At 45.1% G+C, this 15,848-nt stretch overlaps 1 protein-coding gene across 1 annotated transcript in view; it reads right to left on the bottom strand.

Moving 5' to 3' along the window:
• Positions 1 to 15,580, bottom strand: part of hivep2a (HIVEP zinc finger 2a) — a 242,161-nt gene extending 226,581 nt beyond the window's left edge. Inside the window, exon 1 of the mRNA XM_055639146.1 lies at positions 15,333 to 15,580. The gene's annotated coding sequence lies outside the window, so the exon portion shown is untranslated. The remainder of the gene's footprint in view (positions 1 to 15,332) is intronic.
• Between the last annotated feature and the right edge of the window lie 268 nt (positions 15,581 to 15,848).

Here is a 15,848-nt window from a genome sequence, read left to right as displayed (position 1 = left end):
CAAGCATGTCGATGAAGAATGGAGTAAAAGAACCCAGTCATTCGGTGGAAAACAGGAACTCATTCAAGTTCTTTGACTGTGCAAGACTGAGAAAACAACAACAACGTGCCCTTACAAAGCTTTTTTTTTAAATAGCAAAATACCAAGATGTGTTGGAGATTTATCAGGAAATAGTGATGCTGAGGAAACATTGGGGCAAACAATTGACTGAAAGGCAGGGCAAAGGGATGGGCGTGGAGGGGGTTTTGGGACCAAGTATTTGTAAATACTTTACCACAATAACCGTGTCTGCATGTTATTGTCTGCGCTGCAGCCTCCTAAAGGTGTGTTCATCTTTAATGCATTGAACCTCCAGCCATCTGCCCCTTGAAACCCCTGACTACATCCCTTGCAAAGCTCCTGCACTTCTCACTACAAGTTTGGCTGCAAATGTGAGTTGTGCTGCAGGAGTGAAAAGTTACTAAAGCTGTGGTGTTGCTTAAATAGGAAGTGATTAACCGAGTGATTGCAGGTCAATTAGTTTAACTTTAGAGGTGGGCAAATTATTGGTATTTATTCCAAGGGATTGTATCTTCTCCTCAGGCAGTCCCTCATGACAGAGGGGTACTTGCTCCTACTTTTCAGGCTGATGAGACCAATGTGCAAATTGTGGATTCTTCCACGGATGGGCTAGAACAAGCAACTAACTGAACATTTACTTCAGAAGCAGTTTCAGGAAAAAGCAACAACCCACTTTCACTTCTTCCAGAAAAAGCCCTGTAGTCCCGACTTACTGCAACACAATAGCACCAAGTTTCTATTTTTAAACAGCACTGTCCTCTTTGAGAAAACACCCGAAGAAAATCCAAGCAACCCAATCAGTCGAGAAGAATTGGCAATGTTTTGAAACTTTGTACACCTGAGGGTTTGTTGTATAAAAGTAAATTCAACCTGTTTATCTCTGTGAAACACTGCAGTAATTTAGCACTCAGCATTGCAATGGGAGGCCAACGTTTAGGACAATTTGCTGCAATCTACTAGCTGTCTAGCTGACAAGGTCTGTGCTAATAAGCTCTTATGTGTTGCCAAAAGATAATTGCACTCCAACTTCAGACATTTCTGCCTGAGGGCAGTTGGGGGATAGAAGAAAAGAGGTTTGGCTTTGGATAAATATGTTAACCTTGATAATTCAACATAAATAACTTGCTGTAATTTTTTTTAAAGTACAAATTAAATGGCTAAACACAATTCAAGTTAATCCCTACACTCTTCATAAAATTTGTGGTTTCGTTCACGCCCAACATTGGTTGTGGACATCAACAACTCTCTCTGCCTCAAATCTTCCACAGCTCTTGAAGAATGGTACTTGTGATACCCAGTAATCCAGAGCCCTAGACTGATGGCCAAGGAATAAATGTTCAAATTGTGGTTCAATGGTGGTCCTATGACTTCAATCAACTTCTCGTCACCAGTAATTGCGATTGAAAATGCTACGGGTGCACTAATATTCTCCACAGAAAAAATTTTCTGGCCTTAACGATTCTACATATAACTGACTCTTAACTGCCCCACAAAAAAAAATCCAGCTATTAAAAAGGCAATCAGGGATGCCCAATTGGTCTTTCCAGTGATGTCAATATCTTATGAATGAATACCTAACAAAGTACAAACGTTCCTGGTCTTGATATCCAAACCTCAAAGTACATTTCACATCCTGGGCCAGAGGCAAGGTGTCCTACCCAAGCTATTATCAGTTATAGAAGATATGTACAAAATGCTGGAGTAACTCAGCGGATCAGGCAGCATCTTTGGAGAAAAAGGATGGGTGACGTTCTGAGTCGGGACCTTTCTTCAGGCTCAGTTGCAGCCTGGTTCACCATATGCAGTATATTTAGGTTTTGATAACATAGAGAAAATGTAAAGCCAAATTTGGCAGTTAATTTTGAAATCACATTTCCATTGGTCTTTTCAAGATTTCTTATATACTCAAAGCCCTTTAAAAGGCAAGAACCATTGAGGGATCGTAGATGCAGACACCACATGAAATAAGCATGTCAGTCCACACCAATCAATACGCACATCAACACTAATCCCATTTTATTCACCCCACATTCCCATCAATACCCCCAGATTCTAGCAGTTACGTTTTGCAAGAGGCAATGTACAGCAGCCAACTAACCTCCCAACCTACACATCATTTGCAAGTGGAAGGAAACACGCACTTAGAAAAAGCCCACATGGTCGCAAGAGGAATGGACAAGCTCCACATGGATCATCATCATCATCGGCCGTCACTCAAAACGATTATGACTGTCCTCTCCTCTCCATAGGGTCGTCTACTTGTGGGTCTGCAGATGTCTGTAGAGATGTCTGTCCACACAGATAGCACCAGAGGTCAGGATTGAATCCGAGTTTATGGTGCTGTAAGGCTCTCCTGTTTGTACAATAGTGTTGGTGTATGGTGTGACTGCTGGACGGCGTGGACTTGGGAGGTCGAAAAGCCTGTTTCCATGCTATATCTCACAAATATCGCTAAAGTAAAGTCTAAAAATATACAGCAGACAGCAGTAAACTTTCCACATAGCAGAGGTATCTGTGACCAGATCATATATTTAAGGTGGGAATAAGAGGTTGGAAGGGAATACAGTATGAGGAAGAGTTTTTTCACCCTGGGGTTGGTTGGAATCTGGAGTGCACTACCCGAGAGGAGGGTGGTGGAGCCAGGGTGTCTCGTGGCATTTAAGAAAAACCAAGATCAGCACTTGAATCCAAGGTATAGAAGGTTCAAGAGTTAAGAGTGTTCCATTGTCATATGTACCGAAAACAGAACAATGATATTCTTACTTGCAACAGCAAAGCAGGTCTGTAAACACAGTACTCGTAGATAACATAATAAACAAAAAAAGTTCCATAAATTAAAAAAAAACAATGTTAGTGCAAAAAAAAGCCCAAAGTCCCCAGTGCAACCAGACAGTTTATAGTTTAGTTGGTGTTTGTAATGTTCAAGAGCCTGAGAGTTGTTGAGGAGAAGCTACTTCTGAACCTGGTAGTCACCATTTTCAGACTCCCATACCTTCTTCTCGATGGCAGGAGTAAAATGAGAGAGTGGCCAGGGAGGTGTGGATCCTTGATGATGCTAGCTGCCTTTTTGAGGCAGCACCTCCTTTAGATCTCTTCGATGTTGGGGGGGACAGCACCTATGATGGACTGGGCAGTCAGTGTTCACCACTTTTTGTAATCTCCTTTGTTCCTGGGCATTTCAGTTACCGAACTATGCCTTGATGCAACCAGTCAATACGCTCTCCACTGTAGATGTTCAAGAGAGCATTCATTGACGCACAGAGTCTTCTCAATCTTTTAAGGAAGCGTTAATGAGCCTTCTTTATGATTGCATTAATGTGCTGGGCCCAGGACAGATCTTCAGAGAAATGCTCACCCAGGAACTTCAAGTTGACTCTCTCCTCCACCAACCCATCGATGAAGACAGGTTTGTGGATCCCTGGCCTTCCTCTTCTAAAGTCAACAATCACTTCCTTGGTCTTACTGACGTTGAGAGCAAGGTTATGATTTTGACACCATTCAATCAGACAATCGATCTCCCTCCTACACTCTGACTCATTTTTACCCATAATTTGCCCAACAACGGCAGTGTCATCACTGAATTTAAAGATAGATTAGGAACCGTGAACGGTCACACAGTCATGGGTGTAAAGTAGAGTAGAGCAGGGGACTGAGCACTCAGCCTTGAGGTGCCCCTGTGCTGATGGAAATCGAGGATGGAGCGTTGTTGCCAATTCATATTGATTGAGATCTGTCAATGACAAAGTCAAGGATCCACTTGCAAAGGGATGCTCAGAGACCCAGTTCCATGATTTGGTAGCTGGTTTGGAAGGAATGATGGTATTGAATGCCGAGCTGTAGCTGATGAATAACAGGGAGAGGTTGAGTTGGGTGGGTCTCCAGTCCTTGGAGTGCAGGAGGATGAGGGGTGATCTTATAGAGGTGTAATGTAAAAAAATCGTGAGAGGAATAGATCGGGTAGATGCACAGAGTCTCTTGCCCAGAGTATGGGAATCGAGGACCAGGGGTCATAGGTTCAAAGTGCACAAAAATGCTGGAGAAACCCAGCGGGTGCAGCAGCATCTATGGAGGGAAGGAAATAGGCAATGTTTCGGGCCGAAAACCTTCTTCAGACTTCTTCTTCCTTCGCTCCATAGATGCTGCTGCTGCACCCGCTGAGTTTCTCCAGCATTTTTGTGTACCTTCGATTTTCCAACATCTGCCGTTCCTTCTTAAAGACATAGGTTCAAGGTGAAGGGGAAAAGATTTAATAGGAATCTGAGGGGAAACTTTTTCACACAAACAGTGCTGGGTGTTTGGAACAAGCTGCCAGGTGAGGTAGTTGAGGCTGGGACTATCCCAACATTTAAGACAGTTAGATAGGTACATGGATAGGACAGGGTTGGAGGGATATGGACCAAGCACAGGCAGGTGGGACTAGTGTAGCTGGGACATGTTTGCCGGTGTGGGCAAGTTGAGCCGAAGGGCCTGTTTCCACACTATATCACTCCATGACTATAACAGTCTGACATATGTATTCTTATTTTCCAAGTGGTCCAGTTCAGAGTGGATAGCCAGCAAAATCGTGTTCTTTATTGATCTATGGTGGCAGCAGGCGATTTGTAGTAGGCCCAAATAATTGCTACGGTAAGTGTTGATATGTGCCATAAGCAAATCTCTCGGAGCACTTCATCATTATGGATATTAGTGCCATAGATCGGTAGTCATTGAGGCATATTATGCTACTCTTCTTGGGTGATGGTATTATTGATGCCCTTTCAAAGCAGCTGGGTACCTCAGATCTCAGTCTGCAAAAACTCCAGCCAGTTAGTTGGTCAGCGCAGATTTTGAGAACAGTATCAAATCAGATCCAGAGGATTCACCCTCATGAAGCATCTCTCTGACTTTCCGACTGAGATTCACCCTCATCGAAGCATCTTCTGACATTGTGCTCAGTGACTGAGATTACAGCGGTATCATCGAGCGCTGCATTCCTGAGGGTCCTCAGAGAAGGCTTCCTCTGCCCTTTCAAAGCCTGCTGCGTAGCATGCATTGAGCTCACCATGGCGGGAGAGGCTGAGGGTAACCAGCTTCATTGCTGCCCTCCCCCCTCCCTGATGGATCTGCCCTCCCCGCTGCCTTAGCAGGGCAAAGAAGATGATGGCATGCAATCCTGCGTTTGGACTGTTCCCTGCCGCAGCTATAGGTGCTGAATATAGTTGCTTTCAGAATCTCTTACCATAAATTCAATTCACACATGCACTGAGAGCAAATGATATATGTATCCCCCCCCCCCCCATCTCCCTTCTGCTTTTTGCCTTTTTTTTTCTGTTTCTTGTTGGCCTCATTGTAGGTATGCGTATACGGCACTTCCTATATGAATCTGCATTGCCCGATGAATGCTGAGATGCAGTCCTCAGAAGATTGCAAACCTGGTTCATCCAAGGCTTCTGGTTGAATATGGTTTTAGTGGGAACACATCATGGTTTGGACCAAGTGCTGGTAAATGAGTTTTGATGGTCAGCATGGACAGTATTGGTATTGGTATATTATTGTGTACATGTACCGAAATACAATGAAATACTGGTATATTTCTATGCCAGATGATTCGGAGTCTATCACTCCCTTATATAAATTAGGTAAGACATCCCTTCACTTATGCTCCAATCCCTTTGCAATAAAACACTGCAAACCATTTGCCTTCCTAATTGAATGCACTACAGGGCTCAAAATTAACGGTTGACCAGGTGCCATTGACCACCCAAAGTGCCGCCAGGCAACCTAAACGCCGAGTCATTTTGCCCGGCATGGCACTGCAGATACTGGTTTATACCAATAGACACAAAAAACTGAAGTCACTCAGCAGGCCAGGCAGTATCCCTGGAGAAAAGGAACGTGGCGTTTTGTGTCGGCGGTGGCTGTATTGCGGAGCAAAGATAAAAGGTGCGTGGTGACAAAGGGTCGGAGTGAATGACGGGCCCTGAACAGCGGCAGCAGCGGCCGCGACAGCGGCTCCATCTCCTCCACCTCCCGCACCCTGCCCGCCCTGATAGCATCCGCTGCGTACCACTCTGCCACGGCGCTTTCAAAACAAACCCTCCTGCACGCCAAGGCCGTGAGGAGGGAGGGGGAGGCCTCCTTCAGCCGTCGGAAGCAGCTGCACCAAAGATCCTCTACATCCACAAAAACTCATTCATACCCATTGCCATAAACAGCTTAAATAAAAAATGAACAATGGACAAATTAACCCTGACACATTGTCACTTTACACGTATCCACAATTTTTATCTTGTCTATTTTTAGTTTTTAATCTTTATATTTGCTTTTAAGATCGATACACACTGTGTGTGCTCGCAGAAATCTGTGTTGTATGACTGCTTATCAGTACATTGTCCTGTCTGTATGTTGAGCCACGTCAAAGAAGATTTTCTGTTACGACAGACAATAACGTTTTCTGAATCTGAATCTAGCTATAGGATCTTTGAGCTCCATTGTAATATTGATGTTTTTTCAAGAATACCGCACCTCTGTAGTGTGAGGGTGGACTGCATTGTGAGAGAACCTGCCTCTTACAAACATGATTCTTATCACCTTTTATGTGAAAAGATTATTATAATATCACAATGGGACCACAACCCTTAATCCCAGGCTATGCTACTATTCAAGATATGTCTCACAACATTTAAGACGTATCTAGACAAACAGTCGATTTGCCAAGGCATAGAAGGTCAAGTGATGGTAGATGGGATTGGTATACATGGGTACATAGATATGCTCTACAGCCCTGTGACCCTATGACCTCAACGCTCTTTAGATACTTCTGTATCTATCCATCTACATGCCTGACCTCCATTGATTCATAGCCTCAGAATAAAAGAATGTACCTTTAGAAAGAGATAAGGAGGAATTTCTCTAGTCAAAGTGTAGTGAATCTGTGGAATTCATTGCCACAGAAGACTGTGGCGGCCAAGTCGATTGATGTTTTTGAGGTGGTGATTGTTAGATTCTTGATTAGTATGGGTGCCAGGGGTTATGGAGAGAAGGCAGGAGAATGAGTGAAGCGCCGAATGGCCTAATTCTGCTCCCAAATCTGATGAACACATGAAGGGCAAAGATAGGGTGAATACAGTCTTTTTCCCAAGGTGGGGAATCAAGAACTGGAGGGCATTGGTTTAAAGTGAGACAGGAAATATCTAATAGGAACTTGAGAATCAACTTTTGTCACACAGAGAGTGGTTTGTAAATGGAACAAACTGCTTGGAGAAATGGTTGAGGCAGTGACAATAACAACATTTAAAAGACATTTGGACATATACATGGATAGGAAAGGTCCAGAGGGATGTCAAATGTGAACAATTGGAACCAGCTTAGATGGGTACCTCTATTGGCATGGATGAGTTCAGTCGAAGGGTCTACTTCTGTGCTCTATAACACTACGATTCTGTGACTCTATATCATTAGACTATACATGAGGAAATCAGAGAGAGGTACAGTTTTACTTAGTCGCATCACTGTTAGATTTGGAATTTCAAAGCCATTTTATTGCAACCTGCTCTGTCTTTCTGAAAAAAAAAAATTGCTAAGCAGTTCCAGGCCACAGAGTAGAGCATGACTTACATCCCCAACTTACATTGTCCTCTGGGGCACTTTGGGCCGTTAGTGTGGGTGTTTAACCTGTTGAGGTCTGGCAGTCAAGCATGAAAGCGGAGCAGAATTTGTATTTGTTTAATGTCAACTAGCCGCATCTTAATTCTCAGCGATTTGTGTGCGAGAACACCCAGGCGCATTAACACTAACTCCTCTCGATCATTCACATTTAAAAAAAACACCTTTTGTCAAAATGGGTGTCCTTAGTTTTATCATGAAAACATACACTGTTCACATCCACCTAACAACTCAATGCATCTTTTGTGCATTTAAAATTGTTTTATTTGCAGTATTTTGATGAAAGAATGGTCAATAATAAAAGACAGTTGCAGTTTTGGTCAATGAAACTAAAGATGATTTCAACGTGAACTTCACTCCTTATTTCCAACGTGCAGATTTATTGCTTGAAATCAGTACAATAATTTGTAGTGTTCATAACACCTGCAACTAATTTGGCAGAATGTGACAATATTTGACACTGGTTCCTGAGAATATGTTAGTATCTGACAGACACTCTTACAGAAATGCGTCACTATCAGACAAAGCTGTCCAAAAGTGTGCTGGTGTCTGCCGGTTTGGGGTTTGTCCCAGGACTGTGCTGTTATCTCCCAATGATGTCCAGCAATGGAAAGATAGACCACAAAATGCCGGAGTAACTCAGCAGGTCGGGCAGCATATCTGGAGAAAAGGAACAGGCGACGTTTCGGGTCGAACCCCTCCTTCAGACGGAGAGTCAGGGGAAACGGGAACTAGAGGTATGCATACGTCGAAGATAGACACAAAAAGTAGCAGGTCTGACAGCATCTCTGGAGAAAAGGAACAGGTGACGTTTCGAGTCGAGACCCTTCATCAGACTGAGTCTAGTTTCCCTTAGGAAATCAGGAAAGATACCTGCCATTGATTTGACAGAACTGGCTGACAACTGACAGACATTCCCAGGAACTTGACAACATCTGACAGTGATTCCTGGGAATACCTTGCCCTTTGCCAGAGATTCCCAGGAATGTGCCACTATCTACCAGTGTTTCCCTGGAATGTTTTTATATATTAGGTCATCCAACAAAGGAACTTGAAAGACTTCCAAAGTTGTGGACATTGTTGTGTCTATTATTTTATAAAAGTACTTTACTGTGCAACAACAGGGCAGGCTGGATGAACAGGCCTTCGTTTCACACACAACAAAGGCAGATCCTTTGTTTTGTAGAGAAAACAAAGTGACGGATAACTCTCTGAATACATGACCATAATCAACTGTCTACCATCTGATGTAGGAGTGGAAAAGGAAACATTTGCAATGTGATGAAGCTGGACCACTGAATCTGTTGAAGTAAATAAGGTTCAATGTGGGCCATGATATGCCCTTCACTTAACAAGTGAACCCTTGTAGGAATGGGGAGAATGTTGGGGCCATGCTGGCAATGATTGAATGGGGGTGCTCAGACTGCCTATGTTTCAAATTTTAGGCTGAGGCTTCCTGATAGGGGAACGTAGGAGACGGAGAATTCCTTCCTAAGCACGATGGGCTGAATGGTTTCTTTCTGCTACATCCAATTCTCCAACCAGACGAACTGCAGCTCTTTCCGCGAACCATGTGGTCAGGCCATCCCATCGGCAGCTTCCAGGAGCCCAGACCTGGTTCCCTAGAAAGCCTCAGCATAACGTGTTATGCACAGGCAGTCAGACTGTTCACAATCAATCACTGTGGACTACTCCCAATGTGGCCCCAACACTCTCCATTCTGACAAGGGGTCGCTTGTTAAGAGAAGAGCACAAAGTGGACTCGGGCACGGTTCTCCCAGTAGTCTCGACAGAGAACCTTACTTACTTCAGCATAGCCTTATTACAGTCACAGCTCGTAACATGATTGCTCCAATTTGGCCTGCTGGTGTACTATAAGGTAGCATTTGTGCAATTTTATGGTGGAAAGGCAAAATGTGTTTTTTTTCTTAAATGCTTCCTATTTTTTACGAAAAACATTTTTCTGGTGAGGCACGGCCAATGGGATAATAAAACGTGCATGTATGTCACGTTCTTCCAAAGAACATCAGAAAAATCCCCATGGCCAATATTGAAGGGGAATGGCAGAGGTTCGGAGATGGCACCTAACAATGTGTATTTACAAAGCTCTCTTCTCCGCTCCCTACTAAAGCAGTTTCATATGACTGTAATCAAAATATGTACAGTGCGAGAGCCAGGGGCAATGGGTTCAAAAGAGAATCTCTCAAGACTCGTATCATGCTGATTTCTCACTTCAGGGCACCGAGACGCACATTCCAGTGAATTTTTGAAGTAAAGAAATTGTTACAAGTTAGGGAATCTAATGGCTACATTATGCACAGCAAGATTCCACTAACAGTGATATAAAGGAGTTTTAAGGGACTTAATGGGGGGAGAGTCAACTGTTTCAAGTTCCTGAATGTGCATATATCTGATCTGTCCTGGGCCCGGCACATTGATACAAACGCTAAGAAAGCTCATCACTGCCTCCACTGCCTCAAAAGATTGAGGTGATTCGATATGTTGCTGAATGCTCTGTCACAATTTTATAGGTGTGTAGGAGGCAGCAAACTGACTGGTTGTATCAATTCCTATTTCAGTGATTTGAATGTCCAAGAATAAAGGAGGATGCAGAGAGTAGTGAACATTGCCCAGTCCATTAGAGGTAACATCAAAAGGCAGTAAGAAAGAGCTCACCACCTATATCCCTCCCTCTGGCTCTACAATTCATACCTCTTTACTCCGTACTACACACATCTGCTAATCAAACTCTAGTCATCTGTATCCACCGATCGCTAGCCAGACTTTGTCCTACCTCCACCTCTTTTCCAGCTTGCTCCGCCCTACTACAACCACTGAAGAAAGGTCTCAACACAAAACATCAACTATCCATCCCCTCCACAAAAATATTTAAAGAGGACCAGAGGGGCATTTGTTTTTTCCATGCAGTGGGTATGTGGAAGGAGCTGCGAAAGTAAGTTGTATAGGTGGGTACAATTACGTTGTTTAAAAACCACGTAGACAGGTACATGGATGGTATACGGGCCAGACGCAGGCTGTCTCAGCTGGGAAAGTTAGTCGGCATAGACAAGTTGTACTGAAAGACCTGTTTTCGTGCTGTGTAGCTCTTTGACTCGGAGGGCATTGGTTTAAGATGGAGGGAGGAGCTTTAGAAGGAATCTAAGGGGGTTTTACCACCCGGATGGACAAGTCTCTAGAATGCAGTACCTGAGGAAGTGGTTGATCCAGGTACTTTCACAACATGTAAATCACCAAGACACAGAAGGCTATGAAGCTAATGTTTAGATTAGTTTAGTTTACTTTAGCGTCATGTGTGCTGAGGTACAATGAAAAGCTTTTTTAAAATGCGTGATATTCAGTCAACGGAAAGACTATGCATGATTACAATAAGTCGCCCTCAATGTTGATTTTGTTACAGATGGGTTGGCATGGCCGCGGTGGGCCGAAGGGCCAGTTTCTGTGCCGGACAATTCCCTGGCTCTGAGAAGGCCCTGCTCAGTGCTGCACTGAAGGAGGCAATTCCATTTTTGTGCACTCTCGTCTCCGGAGTGGGGATTTGAAGCTCCCACCTGCTGACTCAGTGCCACAGGAAAGTGAACTACCAAGCCACAGCTGTCCAGAGCAAGGGGGAGGAAGCCAAGAGGCAGGGGAGCGGAGAAAAGGGATTTCACATTTCCTGCAATGATTTTCCTGTCAAGCACATAATCCCTGAACACTGAGATGCATAATCAAGAATTCCATGTAATAAAAATGGAACGCCGCTCTCTCAGTTGACACGGCCTACTGCTTTTATTCATCATCATTGCAGCTGTTCAGATGGCAGACCTGACCTCTGAGAGACATTGGAGAATGCTGGAAACACTCAGGGGGTCAGGCATGCCTGACCTACCAAGCGTTTCCTGTATTTATTTTTAGTTTTTATTTCAGATTTCCAGCATCGGCAATTAAAAAAAAAAAAATCGATGTTTCCACATATTGAGAGTTCACTTATTGAGAAGGCCAGTTAACAAAATCCATTTATTTGATTCAAGTGCGGGTAAGTATATAAAATGAAATCCAAGATGCATTGTCTAAAGCTTATGGTGTCTGTGCCTGTGTGTGGGGGATAGAGGGTTGGGAGTTGTTGCGGGTGGGGTAAAGGGAGAAGGAGAGGAAGGGGAAAACTTCCTTTCCTGAAAGTCTAACTTCAGCTGCCTGTATGAAGGGGAGTTTCAAGTTCAAGGGGAGTTATCGATGGGCAATAAAATCCACATCCACAGAGAGAGTGAGAGCGTCCCTCTCCCACATACAAGAATGTGTGTTTAAAGAACCACAAACTGCCATGACATCAACCAAGAACTGGGAAATCAGCTCATTTTGGCTAGCACTGTCAGAATGGAACAAATGGCCTCCTGTCAGAAAAAAACGTATGAAATATTATTTTCAGTGGGAAGGAACAACCATCAGAATTGGTGTCAAGATGAGGATATTCAAGCCAATTTTTTTTTTGCCAGCTCTTTGCCAGCAATACAAACTTTCCTCGCCATTACCAAATGCACAGTCTTCCCACTCTGCAACCGTGTGCCATTACTCTCCAAGACTGCAACAAAATTGCAGAGAATTGTGAACATAGTCCAGACCATCACACAGATCAACCTCCCTCCATTTACTCTATTTACACCTCACGCTGCCTCAGCAAGACCAGCAGCATAACCAAGCACGTCGCAACCCAGCCATTCACTCTTCTCCCCTCTCCCATAGGCAACGGGTATAGAAGTGTGAAAACGCACACCTCCAGATTCAGGGAGTTTCTTCCCAACCCAATCAGGCAACTGAACTACCCTACCAACAACTAGAGAGCAGTCCTGAACTACTATCAATCTCAATGGTAGACAAAAATGCTGGAGAAACTCAGCGGGTGAGGCAGCATCGATGGAGCGAAGGAAATAGGCAACGTTTTGGGTCGAGACCCTTCTTCAGACTGTTTCCATCTCCAGCATTTCTGTCTACCATCGATTTTCCAGCATCTGCAGTTCCTTCTTAAACATCAATCTGAATGGAGACATTCGGACTATCTTTGATCGGACTTTATTTACTGGCTTTATCTTGCACATCATGTATCTGTCGAGCCGATGGCTCGATTGTAATCATGTATGGTCTTTCCGCAGACTGATTCGCAGGCAACCAAAGCTTTTCACTGTACCTCGGCACACGTGACAATTAACTAAACTCAATTGAAATTCAACTTTGGTTTGTCGCTGAAACGCGGATGGAGCAGCACTAAGTCGGGCCAAACGGCCGGCTTCAACTGAATGAGTATGATTAATAAACAAGTCTACACATCCAAACAACACACACACACACGTAATTACAAGCGTAAAATAGAGCAACATATTTCCTGTCCCTAACGGGGAATCTCCTAACTCCCATATTGATCTTTTAACCCTGGGGAAATCCCCGCGTTAAGGAGTCACACCCAGCTGCTGGTCCTGGTTTTAACTGTTTACGAGCGAATTGTGTTTGTGCATTGCACCAGCTGGCGGAGAATGCGGGACGGGGTTTCTTGGTGGGAAAATAAACTCAGCGAAGCTCCTCGGAGCAGGCAGTCGGGGTCGGGGTCGGGGTCGGGTGGCCGGTGCCTCGCCGGGGAACCGGTCTGGTAGGGGTAGGGGTGCGGGGCTGGGGCGCAGGGAGGACTCGCACAGACGAGCTGGGATTGCGGTTAGCATTGGTGGAGAGTGTCGCTTGGCCGGCCGCAGCCCCCCCGGATAACCCTCCTTCGCCGAGCACGTCATGGAACATTCCCGGAACGCTCCAGATCCACCCACAAGCTTTTCCGAAACGACGGCAGCCGCGCTGGAACCAGGTACACGACCTGGAGACTGGCCGGCAAATAGGCTGGGCTTGCGGCACCAGTAGCCGAGAGGAATCACAGGGGCCACGGTTCCGGGCTGGAGCAATAACCGGGTTAGGATCCCGGCGGAACCGGAGTAATAACCGGGCCAGGATCCCGGGTTGAAGCGAAATAATAACCGGGCCAGGATTTCGGACAGGAACCTGAGCAATAACCAAGCAATGATCCCGGTGGTACACAAAAATGCTGGAGAATGGAACCGGAGTAACAATCGGGATAGGATACTGGGTAGAGCGAGAGTAATAATCGGGCCAGAACCGGAGTAATAACCGGGGTAGGATTCCGGGTGGAACCGGCATAATAACTGAGCTAGAATCCCTGGATAGAACCGAAACAACAACAGAGGTCAGGATCCCGCACTCCGGTGTAATAACCAAGGTCAAGATCTGAGACTCGACCCAGAGTAACAAACAGGGCCAAGATCCCGGGATAGAACCATAGTAATAACTAGGGCCGATATCCCGGAATAAAACAGGAGCATTATCCAATGCAGAATCCGATCTAAAACCAGATTAGTGACCAGGGCCAGGTGCTGGGTTAAAACCTGAGCAATAATCAGAGTTACAATCGGGTCTAAAACTAAAATAGACAGGCAGGATCGAGACCAGACGCGAGCCAATAAGCAGATGCAGGAACCGGGCAAAAAACAGAGCATCACCCAAGGCCAAGAATCTCGTTGAAACCGGAGCAATAACTAGAATCAGGAACAGGAGTAATAATAACTGGAGCCAGGACCGGGACTAGAACCGTTTTAATAACCAGGGTCAGGGCCGATCGTTGAACCGTAGTAATAACCGGGTCAAGATCGAGCATAGCTGGGAATGGGATCAGGAGCCGGGTTGAAACGGGAGTGGTGCCCACGGTTTCCCCACGTTTGCTGTTCTGATGAACGATCCAGAGTTGAACCGAAGCAATAGCCGGGTCAAGATCGAGACTAGACCAATAACTGGGACCAGGTGATAGAAGAAACTGCAGACGCTGGGATCTTCAGCAAAAACGTAGAGCGTGGACAGGCGGCGTTTCGGGTCGGGATCTTTCTTCAGACTCTTGAATCAAGAGCGGGTCTAAAGTCGTAGTGGTAAGCGCGGTCAGGCACTGGTGTGGAGCCAGACAGCGACAGCGACGCTCAGCCAGTAATACACAACTCAACCGATTCTGTTTGATTTACTCCAAGCAACGTCTCCTCCGTGATCGTTTTTATGTAGTGTCTAACCTACGGAATCGATCTTAAACCCCATTCACCGACTAACACCATCGCACAGATATCCTCCCGGCTGAAGGTGTTCCCCGCGTTCCCCGCGTTCCCTCCCCCTTCCCGGTTAACCCGGGGATTCTGTTGCATAAAAAAAAATCCTCTCCATCACAATTATCCAGCATCAAATAAATTAACCTGCCAGAACGGACATCAGTGCAATTGCATTGTTGCAGCGTGAAGCCATTGCCTGGTCACTTAATTCCCATTTCTAAAACAAACACATTATATATATTTCTCCAGCTTTTTTGTGTACATTATATATATATGTGACATATAACAATCTTACCCCAAGAAACATATCTTCGCTCCTCCAACCAAAAGTTACTCTGAAAACAAACAAATCCCCAACCCGTAGCACAAAAATAAAGTGTGTGTGTGTGTGGTGTGGAGTGGTGGGGTGGGGGGGTATATAAACCGCGCTCTGTTGACCCTGTGGGTGTTTTCCATGTTTTATATATATATATATATTATTTAGTTCACCTGTGAGGGGTATTCTCGCTCTCGCCTCTCCTCTCTCCTCTCCCGTTCCTGTCCCTCGATGCGTGAGTTGCTTTCTGTTTGACGCTGCTCTGTGTGTGTGTGTGTGTGTGTGTGTGTGTGTGTTGTCGACTGACAGGCTATTCCTGGCACCGATTCCCAGAATAGAAATTGTTTGAAAAAATCTTGGAGACTCGGTTCCGTGACGTTGTCGGATCCCCCATCGCGGCACGCAGAGTGACTGAACGCCACTACAAGTCCCTTAGAGAGAAAGAGAAGGAGGGAGAGAGAGGGAGGGGAGGAGGGGAGGGGGGGGGGGGGGGGGGGGGGGGGGTGGTATTCACATCTAAAACAGACGGCTATCTCAAAGTTTTATAACCATTAAACAAATCTTATCAGGAAATGCATTGCATTGTCAATAGTGGATTGGAAGGATTGCATGTTTGACCTTATCTGGGGATCTGATGTTAAATAGAGCTGGGGATTGGGAGTTACTTGTGTGTGTGTATGTGGAAATAC

Source organism: Leucoraja erinacea, chromosome 8 (assembly GCF_028641065.1).
Source record: "Leucoraja erinacea ecotype New England chromosome 8, Leri_hhj_1, whole genome shotgun sequence".
Taxonomy (NCBI): Eukaryota; Metazoa; Chordata; class Chondrichthyes; order Rajiformes; family Rajidae; genus Leucoraja; species Leucoraja erinaceus.
The sequence above is the reverse complement of the archived record's forward strand: the minus strand, read 5'-3'. Positions and strand labels throughout refer to the sequence as shown.